This window comes from Arachis ipaensis, chromosome B7 (assembly GCF_059453495.1).
Source record: "Arachis ipaensis isolate K30076 ecotype BB chromosome B7, ASM5945349v1, whole genome shotgun sequence".
NCBI classification, from domain to species: domain Eukaryota; kingdom Viridiplantae; phylum Streptophyta; class Magnoliopsida; order Fabales; family Fabaceae; genus Arachis; species Arachis ipaensis.
In genome coordinates this window covers 12,421,604-12,436,790 of record NC_142442.1, presented here as the reverse complement: position 1 = coordinate 12,436,790, position 15,187 = coordinate 12,421,604, and the positions used below count along the sequence as shown (strand labels likewise).

General features: G+C 38.7%; 1 non-coding gene across 1 annotated transcript; it reads right to left on the bottom strand.

Annotated features, from left to right (window-relative positions):
* Positions 1-12,392: 12,392 nt before the first annotated feature.
* LOC148550358 (small nucleolar RNA R71) lies at positions 12,393-12,496 on the bottom strand. The gene has a single exon (XR_015893271.1). It is a non-coding gene; the product is annotated as a small nucleolar RNA R71 (small nucleolar RNA).
* Between the last annotated feature and the right edge of the window lie 2,691 nt (positions 12,497-15,187).

Below are 15,187 nucleotides of genomic sequence, written 5' to 3'. Positions count from 1 at the left end.
AACTTTTCCTTTCATGTTGTCCTATTTGTTCTTGAAGACAAGTGCAGGGAACCTATCACTTCCAGGAGCTCTCAATGACCAATGCTGAACATGGCTCTTCTAACTTTTTCTTCATTTGGTAGGGCTGAGAATTTCGTATAAATATCATAGTTAAAGTCATATAATGCATAGTATTTTAATATAAAAGAACAGTAGTTACCTCTTCTTAATAAATACTTTTGAAGTGGTCAACAATGTGGTTGCCTAATTCCTCTTCTTCCTCTATCCATTCTCCATTTGTGTTTTTGAGCTTTAAAATCCTATTTTTTCTTCTTTTGATGATAGTCATAGTGTAATAAAATCTAATATTCCTATCACCATCCACGATCCACCTTTTTCTAGACATTTATGCAGCTAGAATGCTTCCTTTTTGTCCAGAATGTCATCCAATTCTTTGTTCAAGTTTTGTTCTAGCTCATCTAGATAGGAATTTTTACTATAACTGTTGCTCCTTTAGACACCTGCAATTCTATTAAGTAATCACTTTTTAGTCATGAAGATGTTCCCAAAACTGTTTTTATTCCATTCCAAAAGGTCCCTTTGGAGGTTGTTAAGCGCACTCCGAAGGGGAAGTTGATTATTCCAAATAGCATTTAAACAATTTGGAAAACAATAAAGCTTTATAATCAAGCAAAAGACTTAACCAAATCCAACCAAGTTGTTATAATGTGTTTCACATCCATGCGCGCTATACATTATCGTATTCATCATCATCATCATCATCATCTTCTTCTTCTTCCTCCTCGTCCTCCTCCTCCTTACACCCCTGATGGTGCTGCTTCTTCTCCTCCTCCTCCTCTTTCGTCATCTTTCTCTTTTATTATTGTCGTTGTCACCACCACCACATCACCACCTCCATCTCCTCCTCTTTCTTTTTTCGTTTGAATTTCTTCGATCTCCTCCTTTCTTTTCCTCCTCCTCCTCCTCCTCCTCTTCCATTGTCATTATTATCATCATTGTTATTGTTATTGTTATTGTTATTGTCATTAACATCGTCTTCTTCTTATACGTATAACAGTTCAAATCCAGAATGCATCGAAATTCCTTTGTAACACCCTTACAACCCAAATGTCACGCTTCCGGCTGTGCCACTCCGATAGCGAGGATATTACGACAACTTTCATATACTTGATAATAAACTAGGAGTCTTTAACTCAAACAATTGTATCGCTATTTTCTTTGAAAAACCAAAAATACTTTTTCTTTGTACAAACATATATAAAATCACAACTCACAACACTTACATATAGATGTATATATATACATACAATACTTCTTATACAAGTAACTTACCAATATACATACATACATATCATTACAATCTCGACTCCTATCACTCTTTACAAAAATGCAAGAATTAAAGGCGAGGAAAAACTATAACTAAGATGTACAACCAGACGCGTAGAAGAAACTTCATAGGCTATCTCGTCTGTCCTGAAAAGAGAAGTTTGTAAGGGGTGAGAACCTAACCACACGGTTTCACCAAATAAGTTTAGAATTGTCATAAGAGGATATGAAAAAAGAAGGTTGTTTTCAACCATAGTGATCATAGCTCGTCTTATGAACCTTTTCAAAACAAAAATTCAGTTTCAAATTTTTCTTACAAGAATCTTAAAAGTTACCTAATTTGTATGAATGACCAATCTGTTCCAAGCATAGGTTCATTATGTCTATACTGAACTAGCTTGATTTTTCATACTTTGCTAAATCTCAAACACAAATCAATCACGGCCTCCGGCCCATCACAAAGTAATCATGGCCTTCGGTCCAAGCAATTCAATCAACACTCAAATCACCACAAGTCAAAGTGCATATCAACCTTTACCAACTTACCAAATTACGAGCTCTGGCCCAAAATAATCAAATCATGGCCTCCGACCCACAACAATATCAAATCTAGGCCTTGAGCCCAAAACAATATAAAATCTCGGCCTCCAACCCCACATATAAGCACTTACACACCACCACACTCCAAACCAACAAGTCACAATTACAAGCAATCAAACAAACAAGCAAACAATCACACATAGAGAGCAAGTATGATAAGTAGTGCAATTAGCAATTAACAAGATGTCAATTAGGCACGCCAAGTAATTATGCAGATGATAAACCACTATTTTATGGTTTATCTTGTGTTTAATTGAGTGGTTTCATCAAGTCTTCACCCACTTATTCATACTAATTGCATGATTTTATAATCCCTTCCTAGTTTTGTTTTATGATTAAAAACTTGCTTCCTAGAGATCTTTAATTAGTATATTTTAATTCTCCTTTATACCATTCGATGCCGTGATCTGTGTGTTAAGTGTTTCAGGCTTTATAGGACAGGAATGACTTAGAAAATGGAGAGGAAGCTTGCAAAAATGGAAGGAACACAAGAAACTAAGGAGATGACCAGCGAGCATCGACGCGCACGCATGGCTCACGCGTGCACGCAACATGGAGAAAATTGCAGCGACGCGTGCACGTGCCTGACGCGTACGCGCGGATTGGAGTCTGCACGAATGACGCGCACGCGTGAACGACGCATACACGTGACAAGGAAAAATGCCAAATAACGCGCACGCGTGACTGACACGTACGCGTGACCTGCGCGATCTGCAGAATTAACAAAAAATGATGGGGGCGATTTCGAGCCGCGTTTTGACCCAGTTTTTTGCCCAAAAACACAGAATAAAACCAAGGAACATGCAGAGACTCAACACATATACAGAGACACATTAACATATTCCCATTAGGATAGTTTTATGTTTTCTTTACATTCATAGTTTATTAGTTTTATGCTTTTGCTTTGGAGATTGAAGAGTCATTACCTCCGTTGAAGACATTATTCTAGTTTGTTTTCTTATTTACTCTTTTATTTATTCCATATTCTTAATTCTTGTTTAGAGTGGTAATTGGATTATTTTCATGGATTGTTAGTGCAAAGGATTACTTTTATTTTTAATTAATTTTGAATCCCTGTTTTTATTTAATTTATCATGTCTTCTTCTTATATTTCTATGAGCGTTATATTCATGTCAATGGAGTAGATCCCCTACTTGACATGGGGGTTAATTAAAAGGAGACACTTGAGTTGGAAGGCTTAAGTGCTGATTAAACTTGAAGTTGTTGGCTAGTTCTGTATTTACTAACGCTAGACCTTCCCAAGGGAGAGGACTAGGATTTGCGAATAAGAGTTAGCTCAATCACTTGACTTTTCTTTATTTAGTAAGGTTTAACTAAGTGAAAACAACAACCTTTTTGATACTATACTTAAGAGATCCCAACAAGGATAGAACTTCCAATTAATCATTCCCCCAGTCAAGGCTTTTTATCTAGAATATTAATAATCATTCTTAGTTTTTATTGTTTTAATTTACAATTATTTAATTGCTCATTATTCAACTCTCAAACTCTCTTGGAAACTCCTAATTAATAAATTAGCATCCTTCCTTGCAACTCGTTGGGAGACGACCTGGGACTCATACTCCCAGTATTTTTATTCTAAATTTTTGTGACACCTTTCTAAATTGGTGAGGTGGATTTTAGCTAGTTAAGGGCTATACTCACAACGTTGTTCTTACATTACAATCTCTTGATTGGCCTAACTTCCATCACGCACCAGTTTTTGGCGCCGTTGCCGGGGAGTTGTAGTTGTGTGCTAAATTATTAATTAGTGTACATATTTTTATTTTTATTTGCATATTTTATTTTTTATTTATTCACCATGAGCTATATGTTTCTTTCATGACGCGTGATGGGTTGAAATCTGATTCCAACACCTAAACTCACCGGCAAGTGTACCGGGTCGCATCAAGTAGTAATTACTCATGAGAGTGAGGCCGATCCCACAAGATTGATGGATTGAGCAATTTTAGTTAGATGGTTGATTTAGTTAAGCAGACAGTTGATGATTTGAGTGAATTGTAACCAACAGAAGCTAAATTGCATGAAACTAAAAGGGAGAGGGAGAATTGATAGAAAATTTAAGTGCAGAAGAGTAAATTGCATGAAACTTAAATTGCAAGAAAGTAAAAGAACTGAATCTTAAAGTACAAGTAATGTAAATGACTGAAACTTAGATTGCAAGAAATGTAAATAGCTAAAGCTTAGAGTGCAAGAAATATAAATTTCTTGAATAGTAAAGGGATGTGAGATGCTGACATGCAGAATTTAACAATAGAAAGTAAAGAAGATTAAGTAAGTGCAGTAGATCTAGACAAAAATGGAGAATTGCAGTGAAGAACAAGACAAAAAGTAAACTTAGCTTAATTGTGTAACTTAGAAAAGAAACTCAAGATCTCAGGGGATCAATGAGACTAGAAAATAAGTCTAGATCTCAATTCCTTCCTTGATCCAACATAGAATAATTTGCAGAAGAAATGTAAATGAAACAGCAAATAAAACTTAGATCAATTCTTAGAACAATTGAGAAGAGAGGTAAAGGATGATTCTCAAACTTAGAATCAATAAAACTCTTCAATCTCGATTCAAATTCCAAGAATAGATAGCAAGGGTTGTAGATGAAATGAAAACGAATACAGAAAGCTAAATTTGATTCTCAATTCTTGGAATTATGCAGAAGAAAACACAAATGAATTGCAGATCAAGGATTGAAATAGAATTCCTTCAATCTCTATCCACAATTCAAAAATAGAAAGTAAGAAATGCAAAAGTAAGAACAAGGAGGAGAGAACTCATCTCTCAATCCCAATTCCCCAATTCAAGCTAAAACTCAAAATAAATGAAAGTTCCAAAAGTGAAAGTAAAAGTTAAAAAGTCCCCTCTAACTTAAACTAAGTCCTATTTATACACTTTCTAATTTTGATCTTCAGAATTTGGAGTGTGCTTTTTCATTTGGTCAAGAGTTGGATCCAAATTGGCCTTTGATTTAAAATTGGAACCATGGAACCACCTCCAGTGGAGCGCTCACTTATGTAAAATAACGTAACGCTCCCTTGCCTTCTTCCTGGGCTCATGCCAAGCCCATATGCATAGCAAAGTAGCGTTCAGTTAATGAAATAACGTAGCACCCTTTGTGTTGGAGTGAAACTCCCACTTCGAGCCTTAGTGAAGCCTTTTTGCTATTTTCCTCATGAAGCAACTAGCGCTCAGTGAAGCAAGTTCACGTAGCGCCCCTTCTTTCCTTCCTCTTGTTCCCCATTTCAAGCCTTGGTGAAGCCATTTTGATCATTTTCCTTGCCAAGCTTTGTAGCGCTCCTTCCTTGCTAGCACAAGGTCCCCATTTCAAACCTTGGTGGATGCATTTTGACTAATTTCCTTTGTGAAACATTGTAGCGCTTAGTTAAGGAAATTAACGTAGCGCCCTTGCATTCCTTATGTAGCGCTTCTTCTTATGCCTCAGGTGCTTGGTTCGAAACTTAGTGACTTCACTCCTTGATGTTGCACCTTGTTTTTCTTTTGGTTGATACACAAAAAAGTTAACTTAGTTAACTGAGCGCCTTTACTTTCTTTGTTTCTTGTAGCGCTTAGTTAAGTGAGTTCACTTAGCGCTATGCCCCTTGCCTCCTTGGTTGATGCGCCACGCTTTTGTTTCCTTGGGTTACGCTTTCCAAAGCATGACCTAAGGTCTAAAACGTGCTCTAACTTCAAAAGCGTGCCAAAAATCCCTTTTTCCACCATTTCTTCACCTACAAGTAATAAAAACAACCAATCAAAGCATCACCAAATTCACAAGGTTTATAAATCATTCAAAAACTAACTAATTCTAGCTTAAACCTCATGATTTAGTGTCAAATTAAGGGTGGTTGATTGATTCAACAAAACCATGCAAATCCACTCCAAATTATTTACTTACAATGCAAGAAAGTGCATAAAACTTAATGAAACAAGTGAAAAATGCTTGAAAAGCTAGCGTAAGATGACTTGTCATCACAACACTAAACTTAAACCTTGCTTGTCCCCAAGCAAGCACTAAACATAAGAGAAAATGAAATGAAACAGAGAAGTATGCATGTCCTTATTTAGCAGATAATTGCACTTGGTTCATAGGATTTTATGCAGACAATGGTAGCTCATTTATTACTTGCTGATAGATAAGAAATATTTTCTTAAAGGTTTAGTAGAGTTGCTGCTATAATCCCTTGCTTTTGCTTGATCCCTTGCTAGCATTTTCTTTCTTTCTTTTGCTCTAGAAAGCTTATTTCTTAATGGAGGCTTGGTGGCAAATATTGCAGCAGTCTTTTGGCTAAATTTTGCTCAACATTTCTTCACCAAAGACATATGGCTCACAATTTCTTCCTAGGAACATTGATACCCAGCATCTCTTTGGATTACTAAATGCTTTGTAACTAGGTTGCTCTTGATGGTGGACTTTTAGTTGGCAATCCCAGATCAGTTGATATAAGTGGCCAAGTTTCAAAATACTCCTCATAACCTACTTGTCCAAGCATATCCCAGTACAAAAACACCACAGGCATATGTCCTAGGGTCCAAGCTATTGGTGTCTAGCCTTATTGTTTGTTTCTTTGCCAATTTCTTGGCTTTTCTTTTTCTTTTTCTTTCTTATTTTTGCTTCATTCTCAAGGGAATTTCATTAGTAACAGACTTTATAGCAGCAAACTGATTCACACTTCAAAGAACATGTTATTATGCAGCTTTTGTTATTTGAGCTAGCCATTAAATCAAACAACTACCACCACTGAATTCTCATTCTAATTTCATTCTAATTCTTGCTTTTCCTCCCTTTTCTTGGTGATTTTTCCCCCTTGACAGTGGGCTGTGTTTTGAAATCTGTCTTCTCAGTGGCTAACACTTCACTTCCTTCTTGTTTTCTCTCATTATTCTGTGCAGTCTTATTCTCCTCTTGTCCTGCCGTGCTGCTTGTCTCTTGCTTTGGAAGGGAACTAATGAGTGTCTTGTTGGTTTCTTCCTTCCACTGCAAGTCTTCTTTGTCAACCTCCAAGCATTTTTCCTTTACATCATTATGCTGTGCTTCTGGGAAGACATTCAGAGTAATGCTTTTCTCATGTACCCTTAGGGTCAGCTCTCCTTGTTCAACATCTATGATGGCTCTTACTGTGGTCAAGAAGGGTCTTCCCAAGATAATAGAGTCACTTCTTTCTTCTCCCAGATCCAGAATCACAAAGTCAGCTGGGAATATGAATGTCCCTACTTGAACCAGGAGATTTTCAATCACTCCTCTGGAAAATACTAATGATTTGTCCATAAGCTCGAGTGACATTTATGTGGGCTTTACTTCCTCTATGCATAGCCTTCTCATCATAGAATAGAGAATTAGATTGATGCTTGCTCCTAGGTCACATAGTGCCTTATCAATGGTTAGACTACCAATAGTACAAGGCAGGAAGAAGCTCCCAAGGTCCTTGAGCTTTGGTGGGAGGCCCCTTTGAATAACAGTACTGCATTCTTCAGTGATCATAATGGTTTCCTTCTCATGCCAGCTTCTTTTTTTGTTAATGAGCTCCTTCAAGAACTTTGCATATAGAGGCATCTGCTCTAATGCCTCGGCAAGTGGGATATTAATCTCCAACTTCTTGAAGACTTCAAGGAACTTAGGGAAGTGTTGATCCTTGGTTTCCTTGTTGAACCTTTGAGGGTATGGCAAGGGGGGTGTGAAAGCCTTCACTGCCTGCTTCTGCCCTTGAGATGATTCCTCCATTACTTGCTTCCCTTTCCTTGGTTCTTGTGGCTGGTCATCCTTCTCTTTAGGCTTCTCTTGATCTTGCTTGCTTAGTACAACTTCATCCTTACTGCTGGCTTCATCATGCTTGCTGCTAGCTTCATCATGCTTGCTGCTAGCTTTGTCATTGTCCATAGGTTTCTTGTTATCTTCTTTGTCATTCACCAAAGTTCTTTCACTCCTTAGTTGAATAGCTTTGCATTCTTCCTTGGGATTTGGAATGGTATCACTTGGGAGTGAGCTTGTTTTCTTTTCAATCATTGCTTGTTTGGACAGTTGTCCAATTTGCCTCTCTAAGTTTCTCATTGAAGCCTCATGATTCTTGCTTGTCAGTTCCTGATGCTTCATCATTTTTTCCATAAGTATCTCCAGGTTTGAGATTCTTTGAGTATCTTGTGATGTTTGTGGCTAGTTGTGAGATGTTGAAGGTGGATGATAGGTGTTTTAGTTAGTGGTTGGGTTATTGGGTGGATAGTAGCTAGAATTTGGGTAGTTGTTTTGGAGTTTTCTATATGGACTGGGGTTAGTGTTTTGCTGGTTGTTGTTGTTTGTGTTTCTTGAGTTGTTATGGTTTGAATTTCTTTGCCATGGCTGCTGGTTTTGAGTGTGGTTGTCTCCCCATCTTAGGTTTGAATGGTTCTTCTAGGATGGATTGTAGGTGTCACTATAAACCTCATTTTGGCCTGAACACATATTGAATTTGTTCCTGCTGTTGATCTTCTTGGTTTTCTTTATTTTGCCCCCATGTGGGTGATGGTTGGCTTGTATTTACTGCTGCAACTTGGAGGCTATCAATCCTTTTAGCCATTTGCTCAAATTGTTGCTGGATTTGCTGCTGCATCACCTTGTGTTGAGCTAAGATTGTGTCCACACCTTCCAACTCCATGACTCCTTTCCTTTGGGCTGGTTGGCGTTGCCTTTGATGAGCAAAGAAATATTGATTGTTTGCCACCATATCAATGAGGTTTTGAGCCTCCTCTGCTGTCTTCATTAATTACAACGAGCCTCCTGCTGAATGATCTAGTGCTTCCTGAGCCTTCAAGGTTAATCCTTCATAGAAATTTTGAAGGATGTCCCATTCATTGAACATTTCAGGGGGACATTTCCTAATTAGGGCCTTGTATCTCTCCCATGCCTCATAGAGAGATTCTGCATCCATTTGTGTGAAAGTTTGGACCTCTGTCTTGAGCCTGATGATCCTTTGAGGTGGGTAGAACTTGGCTAGGAACTTATTCACTAGATCCTCCCAGCTAATGATGCTTCCTTGTGGGAAGGCTTCAAGCCATTGAGCAGCCTTGTCCCTCAATGAAAATGGAAATAGCAACAGTTTGTATATGTCTGGATGCACACCATTGGACTTCACTGTATCACAGATCCTCAAGAAGGTAGATAGATGCTGGTTTGGATCTTCTATTGGACTTTCTCCATAGGAGCAGTTGTTTTGTACCAGTGTGATGAGTTGGGACTTCAATTCAAAGTTGTTTGCATTGACATTTGGGGTAAGGATGCTACTCCCACAATGCCTTGGATTAGCAAATGTATATGAAGCCAAAACTCTCTTTTGTGGTTGACCATTGTTGTTGGCCACTCCCACTGCTGGATTTGTTAGATTTGTTGAGTGTTCCTCCATTTCTTGAAATTCTTCTTCAAAAGGTTCTTCTTCTCCAACAATTCATTTCCCTCTTGCTTCTCTTCTTATCCTTCGAAGAGTTCTTTCATCAGCCTCACAGAAGGTAGGGATCTCTCTCCTTACTTCTATCATACAAAAGCAAGAAACAAACAGACAAAGTACCAGAAAATAATTCACTCTATAGATAAAGCAAAGTTAGTGTTAGCTTAATAAAAAATTCAAATATTTAATGTGCTTGTTAAAAACAAAGAAAGTAAACAAAAATAGAGAAAAAGTGCTTAATCTAGACCACCACCTTACTTAATCATTGTCAATCTAGATCAATCCCCGGCAACGGCGCCAAAAACTTGATGGGTTGAAATCTGATTCCAACACCTAAACTCACCGGCAAGTTTACCGGGTCGCATCAAGTAGTAATTACTCACGAGAGTGAGCTCAATCTCATAGGGATTGATGGATTGAGCAATTTTAGTTAGATGGTTGATTTAGTTAAGCAGACAGTTGATGATTTGAGTGAATTGTAACCAACAGAAGCTAAATTACATGAAACTAAAAGGGAGAGGGAGAATTGATAGAAAATTTAAGTGCAGAAGAGTAAATTGCATGAAACTTAAATTGCAAGAAAGTAAAAGAGCTGAATCTTAAAGTGCAAGTAATGTAAATGACTGAAACTTAGATTGCAAGAAATGTAAATAGCTGAAGCTTAGAGTGCAAGAAATATAAATTACTTGAATAGTAAAGGGATGTGAGATGCTGACATGCAGAATTTAACAATAGAAAGTAAAGAAGATTAAGTAAGTGCGGTAGATCTAGACAGAAATAGAGAATTTCAGTGAAGAACAAGACAGAAAGTAAACTCAGCTTAATTGTGTAACATAGAAAAGAAACTCAAGATCTCAGGGGATCAATGAGACTAGAAAACAAGTCTAGATCTCAATTCCTTCCTTGATCCAACATAGAATAATTTGCAGAAGAAATGTAAATGAAACAGCAAATAAAACTTAGATCCAATTCTTAGAACAATTGAGAAGAGAGGTAAAGAATGATTCTCAAACTTAAAATCAATAAAACTCTTCAATCTCGATTCAAATTCCAAGAACAGATAGCAAGGGTTGCAGATGAAATCAAAACGAAGACAGAAAGCTAAATTTGATTCTCAATTCTTGGAATTATGCAGAAGAAAACACAAATGAATTGCAGATCAAGGATTAAAACAGAATTTCTTCAATCTCTATCCATAATTCAAAAACAGAAAGTAAGAAATGCAAAAGTAAGAACAAGGAGGAGAGAACTCAGCTCTCAATCCCAATTCCCCAATTCAAGCTAAAACTCAAAATAAATGAAAGTTCCAAAAGTGAAAGTAAAAGTTAAAAAGTCCCCTCTAACTTAAACTAAGTCCTATTTATACGCTTTCTAATTTTGATCTTCAGAATTTGGAGTGGGCTTTTTCATTTGGTCAAGATTTGGATCCAAATTGGCCTTTGATTTAAAATTGGAACCATGGAACCACCTCCAGTGGAGCGCTCACTTATGTAAAATAATGTAACGCTCCCTTGCCTTCTTCCTGGGCTCATGCCAAGCCCATATGCATAGCAAAGTAGCGCTCAGTTAATGAAAATAACGTAGCGCCCTTTGTGTTGGAGTGAAATTCCCACTTCGAGCCTCGGTGAAGCCTTTTTGCTATTTTCCTCATGAAGCAACTAGCGCTCAGTGAAGCAAGTTCACATAGCGCCCCTTCTTTCCTTCCTCTTGTTCCCTATTTCCAGCCTTGGTGAAGCCATTTTGATCATTTTCCTTGCCAAGCTTTGTAGCGCTCCTTCCTTGCTAGCACAAGGTCCCCATTTCGAACCTTGGTGGATGCATTTTGGCTAATTTCCTTTGTGAAACATTGTAGCGCTCAGTTAAGGAAATTAACGTAGCGCCCTTGCATTCCTTATGTAGCGCTTCTTCTTATGCCTCAGGTGCTTGGTTCGAAACTTAGTGACTTCACTCCTTGATGTTGCACCCAGTTTTTCTTTTGGTTGATGCATGAAAAAGTTAACTTAGTTAACTGAGCGCCCTTGCTTTCTTTGTTTCTTGTAGCGCTCAGTTAAGTGAGTTCACTTAGCGCTATGCCCCTTGCCTCCTTGGTTGATGCGCCACGCTTTTGTTTCCTTGGGTTACGCTTTCAAAGCGTGACCTAAGGTCTAAAGCGTGCTCTAACTTCAAAAGCGTGCCAAAAATCCCTTTTTCCACAATTTCTTCACCTACAAGTAATCAAAACAACCAATCAAAGCATCACCAAATTCACAAGGTTTATAAATCATTCAAAAACTAACTAATTCTAGCTTAAACATCATGAATTAGTGTCAAATAAAGGGTGGTTGATTGATTCAACAAAACCATGCAAATTCATTCCAAATTATTTACTTACAATGCAAGAAAGTGTATAAAACCTAATGAAACAAGTGAAAAATGCTTGAAAAGCTAGCATAAGATGACTTGTCATCAACGCATTCACTGCCTGATCTGAGCTTAGCCGCATTTGATCCTAAAATTAAAAGAACTATTTCACGTATTAGGCGAGCTCGACGTCGGTTAGCCTCTGAGGGTGGTGAAGTGATTGTTATCGATTCACCAGTCTCATCTGAGGGCGAATCTGAACCGCCATCTGAGAGCGAAACAAGCTCCTTTACTACTGATTCAGTTAATTCATGTGCAGATAGAATGGCAGCACCTAGGAGGATTACTCTCCAGGAAGCTGGAGCCCCAGATTTTACAATGCAGCCGTATCAAGTGCATCATCCAACTCTGGCTGCAGATTTTGAACTGAAGACTGCACTAATCAACTTGATGCCCAAGTTTCATGGCTTACCTGCTCAGGAGCCCATCAAGCACCTCAGGAATTTTCAGACAGCCTGTTCTACTGTTAGGCGTCAGGGTGCGAATGAAACTTCTATTTTGTTAACTGCCTTCCCGTTTTCTCTTGAGGGAAAGGCGAGGGAGTGGTACTACTCCCAACCTGAAGCAACTGTTACTAACTGGGATACGCTTAGGAGAGAATTTCTGAAAAAATACTTTCCAGCTGAAGTTACGGATAGATTGAGAAAAGAGATCTCATGCATTGTTTAAGGTGAATCAGAAACTCTCTATGAGTACTGGGAGCGTTTTAAGAACCTTCTAGACGCATGCCCCCATCACATGATTGACAGGCTAGTGTTAATCAGCTATTTCACTCAAGGCATGAAGCCTCGGGATAAGACTACACTAGATGGTGCTAGTAATGGTTCTCTGAAGAAGTAGAAGACCGCAGATGAAGCATGAAAACTAATCAATGACTTAGCTGAGTCCACCAGGAATCACAGGCACAGGAATAGCCACTCAAAAGCCATTGCAGAAGTTTCCTCTAGTACTGAGACTTCTGCTCTTACACAGAGTATATGTGAAATGACCAACCTACTGAAGCAATTACAGTTGAATCAACAACAACAAGCTCAGCCTTCCCCACCACAGCAAAGCCAACAGTTAGTTTCCTAAAGAGTATGCGGCATATGTGCTGATTATAGTCATTATACTGATGAATGCCGGCAGCTCCAACAAGAAGACAACACTGTGGCAGCTACTCATAACTTCTATGACCGCCCGAATCAAGGATACAATCAACAAGGCGGCAACTACAACCAAGGTAGAAACTACAACCAAGGATGGCAGGACAACTCCAACCAAGGTTGGAGAGATAATTCCAACCATGGCTGGAGGGACAACTACAACAGAGGAGGCAGAGACAACCAAGGAAATCAGAGGTGGAATAACAACAGACAGCAGAATCAGAACCAACCTTATAGAGCTCCTCACTTAAGACAATCACAAGGACCCCAGCATAACCAACAACAAGTCCCTCAGATCACTTATCCCACTTCCTCATCAAATGACGAGATGCTTCGTTTCCTTGCACAAGGACAACAAGACATGCAGACTACAATGAACTCTACTTTAAACGGTCTGAATGCCACTTTACAAGCTCTCGCCGCCTGGATAGACTCATTACCTACTTCCACTAACCAACCTTTAAGCTCTAGTGGAATTCCTTCTCAACCCTTACCTAACCCCAAGGGTGGCATCAATGCCATCACTTTGAGGTCCGGAACCACACTGCCAGAGAGGAATCAGGAGGAGCCAAGCCCAATAGAACACGCCCCAATTGAAGACTCAGTGAACGCGGAAGATGCTGAAATGGAAGATGCTGAAGAGGAAGATGAAGTACAAGACAAGGTTGAAGAAGAAGTATCTCAGCTAAGGAATGGAGCACCCAAGGATGCAGAGGCTGTAAGTGGCGCGATTCCTATCCCATTTTCACACTTTGCAAGGAAGTCCAGAAAGCAGATGGAACTTGATCCCAAAATGGTAGAAATTTTCAAAAAGGTTGAGGTAACTGTTCCCCTTTTTTATGTTATTCATCAAGTACCTAAATATGCAAAATTTCTGAAAGATTTATGCATTCATAAAGAGAAAATTAATGAATTAGAAACTATCCATTTATGTAGTTCTATATCTGCTTTAATGGGAGGTATACCTGAAAAATATAGTGATCCAGGTCCATGCATGATTAACTGTACCATTGGAGGTGTAATATTTTCTGATTGCATGTGTGACTTAGGAGCGTGTGTTAGTATAATGCCATTGTCTATATATGATACTTTACAGCTCCCTCCCTTAAAAAGGTCGGTAGCTCATTTTGTGTTAGCAGATAAAAGCATTATTACAGTAGTTGAAATTGCTGAAGATGTATTAGTGAGCATTAAGGGGCTCACATTTTCCATTGACTTCTATATCCTGGAAATTCCCCCTAATGACTCAGGAAGACCATCATCAATCCTGCTTGGAAAACCATTCCTGAAAACCTCAAAGTTCAAGCTGGATGCATTCTCAGGAACTTACTCCTTTGAGATAGATGGCAGAACTGTGAGTTTCAGTTTAAATGAAGCTATGAAGCATCCTCTGGAAGATCATTCTATCTTTCAGTGCAACATCATTGATGAAATTGTAGCTGAAATTCATCAAGAAGAAGTAGAAGAGAAGCACATGGAGCAAGGTCCAAGTGTGGGGACACCATCCGAACATAATGAATACACTTTACCATTATCACTAGCCCCAGATGATCCAGAGCCCAGCCAATAGTAGAAATTAGAATTGAAGCCCCTTCCTCCATACCTCAAGTATGCTTACCTTGAGGACAATCAGAAGTTTCCAGTTATCATTGCAAGATAACTCACTTTCCAACAGGAAGAGCAACTGCTCAGTGTGTTGAGAAAGCACAAGAAAGCAATTGGGTGGAGTTTGGCAAGGCATCAGCCCTCAAGTTTGTGAGCACAGAATATATTTAGAAGAGGACTCAAAGCCTATCCATCAACCCCAAAGAAGATTGAATCCCACCATCTTAGAAGTTGTCAAGAAAGAAGTGACCAGGCTACTTGAAGCAGATATCATTTACCCCATCTCAGACAGTGAATAGGTAAGTCCAGTACAAGTGGTGCCCAAGAAGTCTGGAGTCACAACAGCAAAGAATGAGCATGGAGAGCTCCTGACAACTAGAGTACAGAATTTATGGAGGGTTTGCATTGACTATAGGCGTCTCAACCAAGCTACTCGCAAGGATCACTACCCCTTGCCATTCATTGATCAAATGCTCGATCGCCTGTCAGGTAAATCCCATTATTGCTTTTTAGATGGTTATACAGGCTACTTTCAAATTCATATAGCTCCTGAAGATTAGGAAAAGACCACTTTTACATGACCCTTTGGAATGTATGCATATAAAAGGATGCCTTTTGGCTTATGTAATGCACCTGCTACTTTCCAAAGATGCATGATGAGTATCTTCTCAGATCTTATTG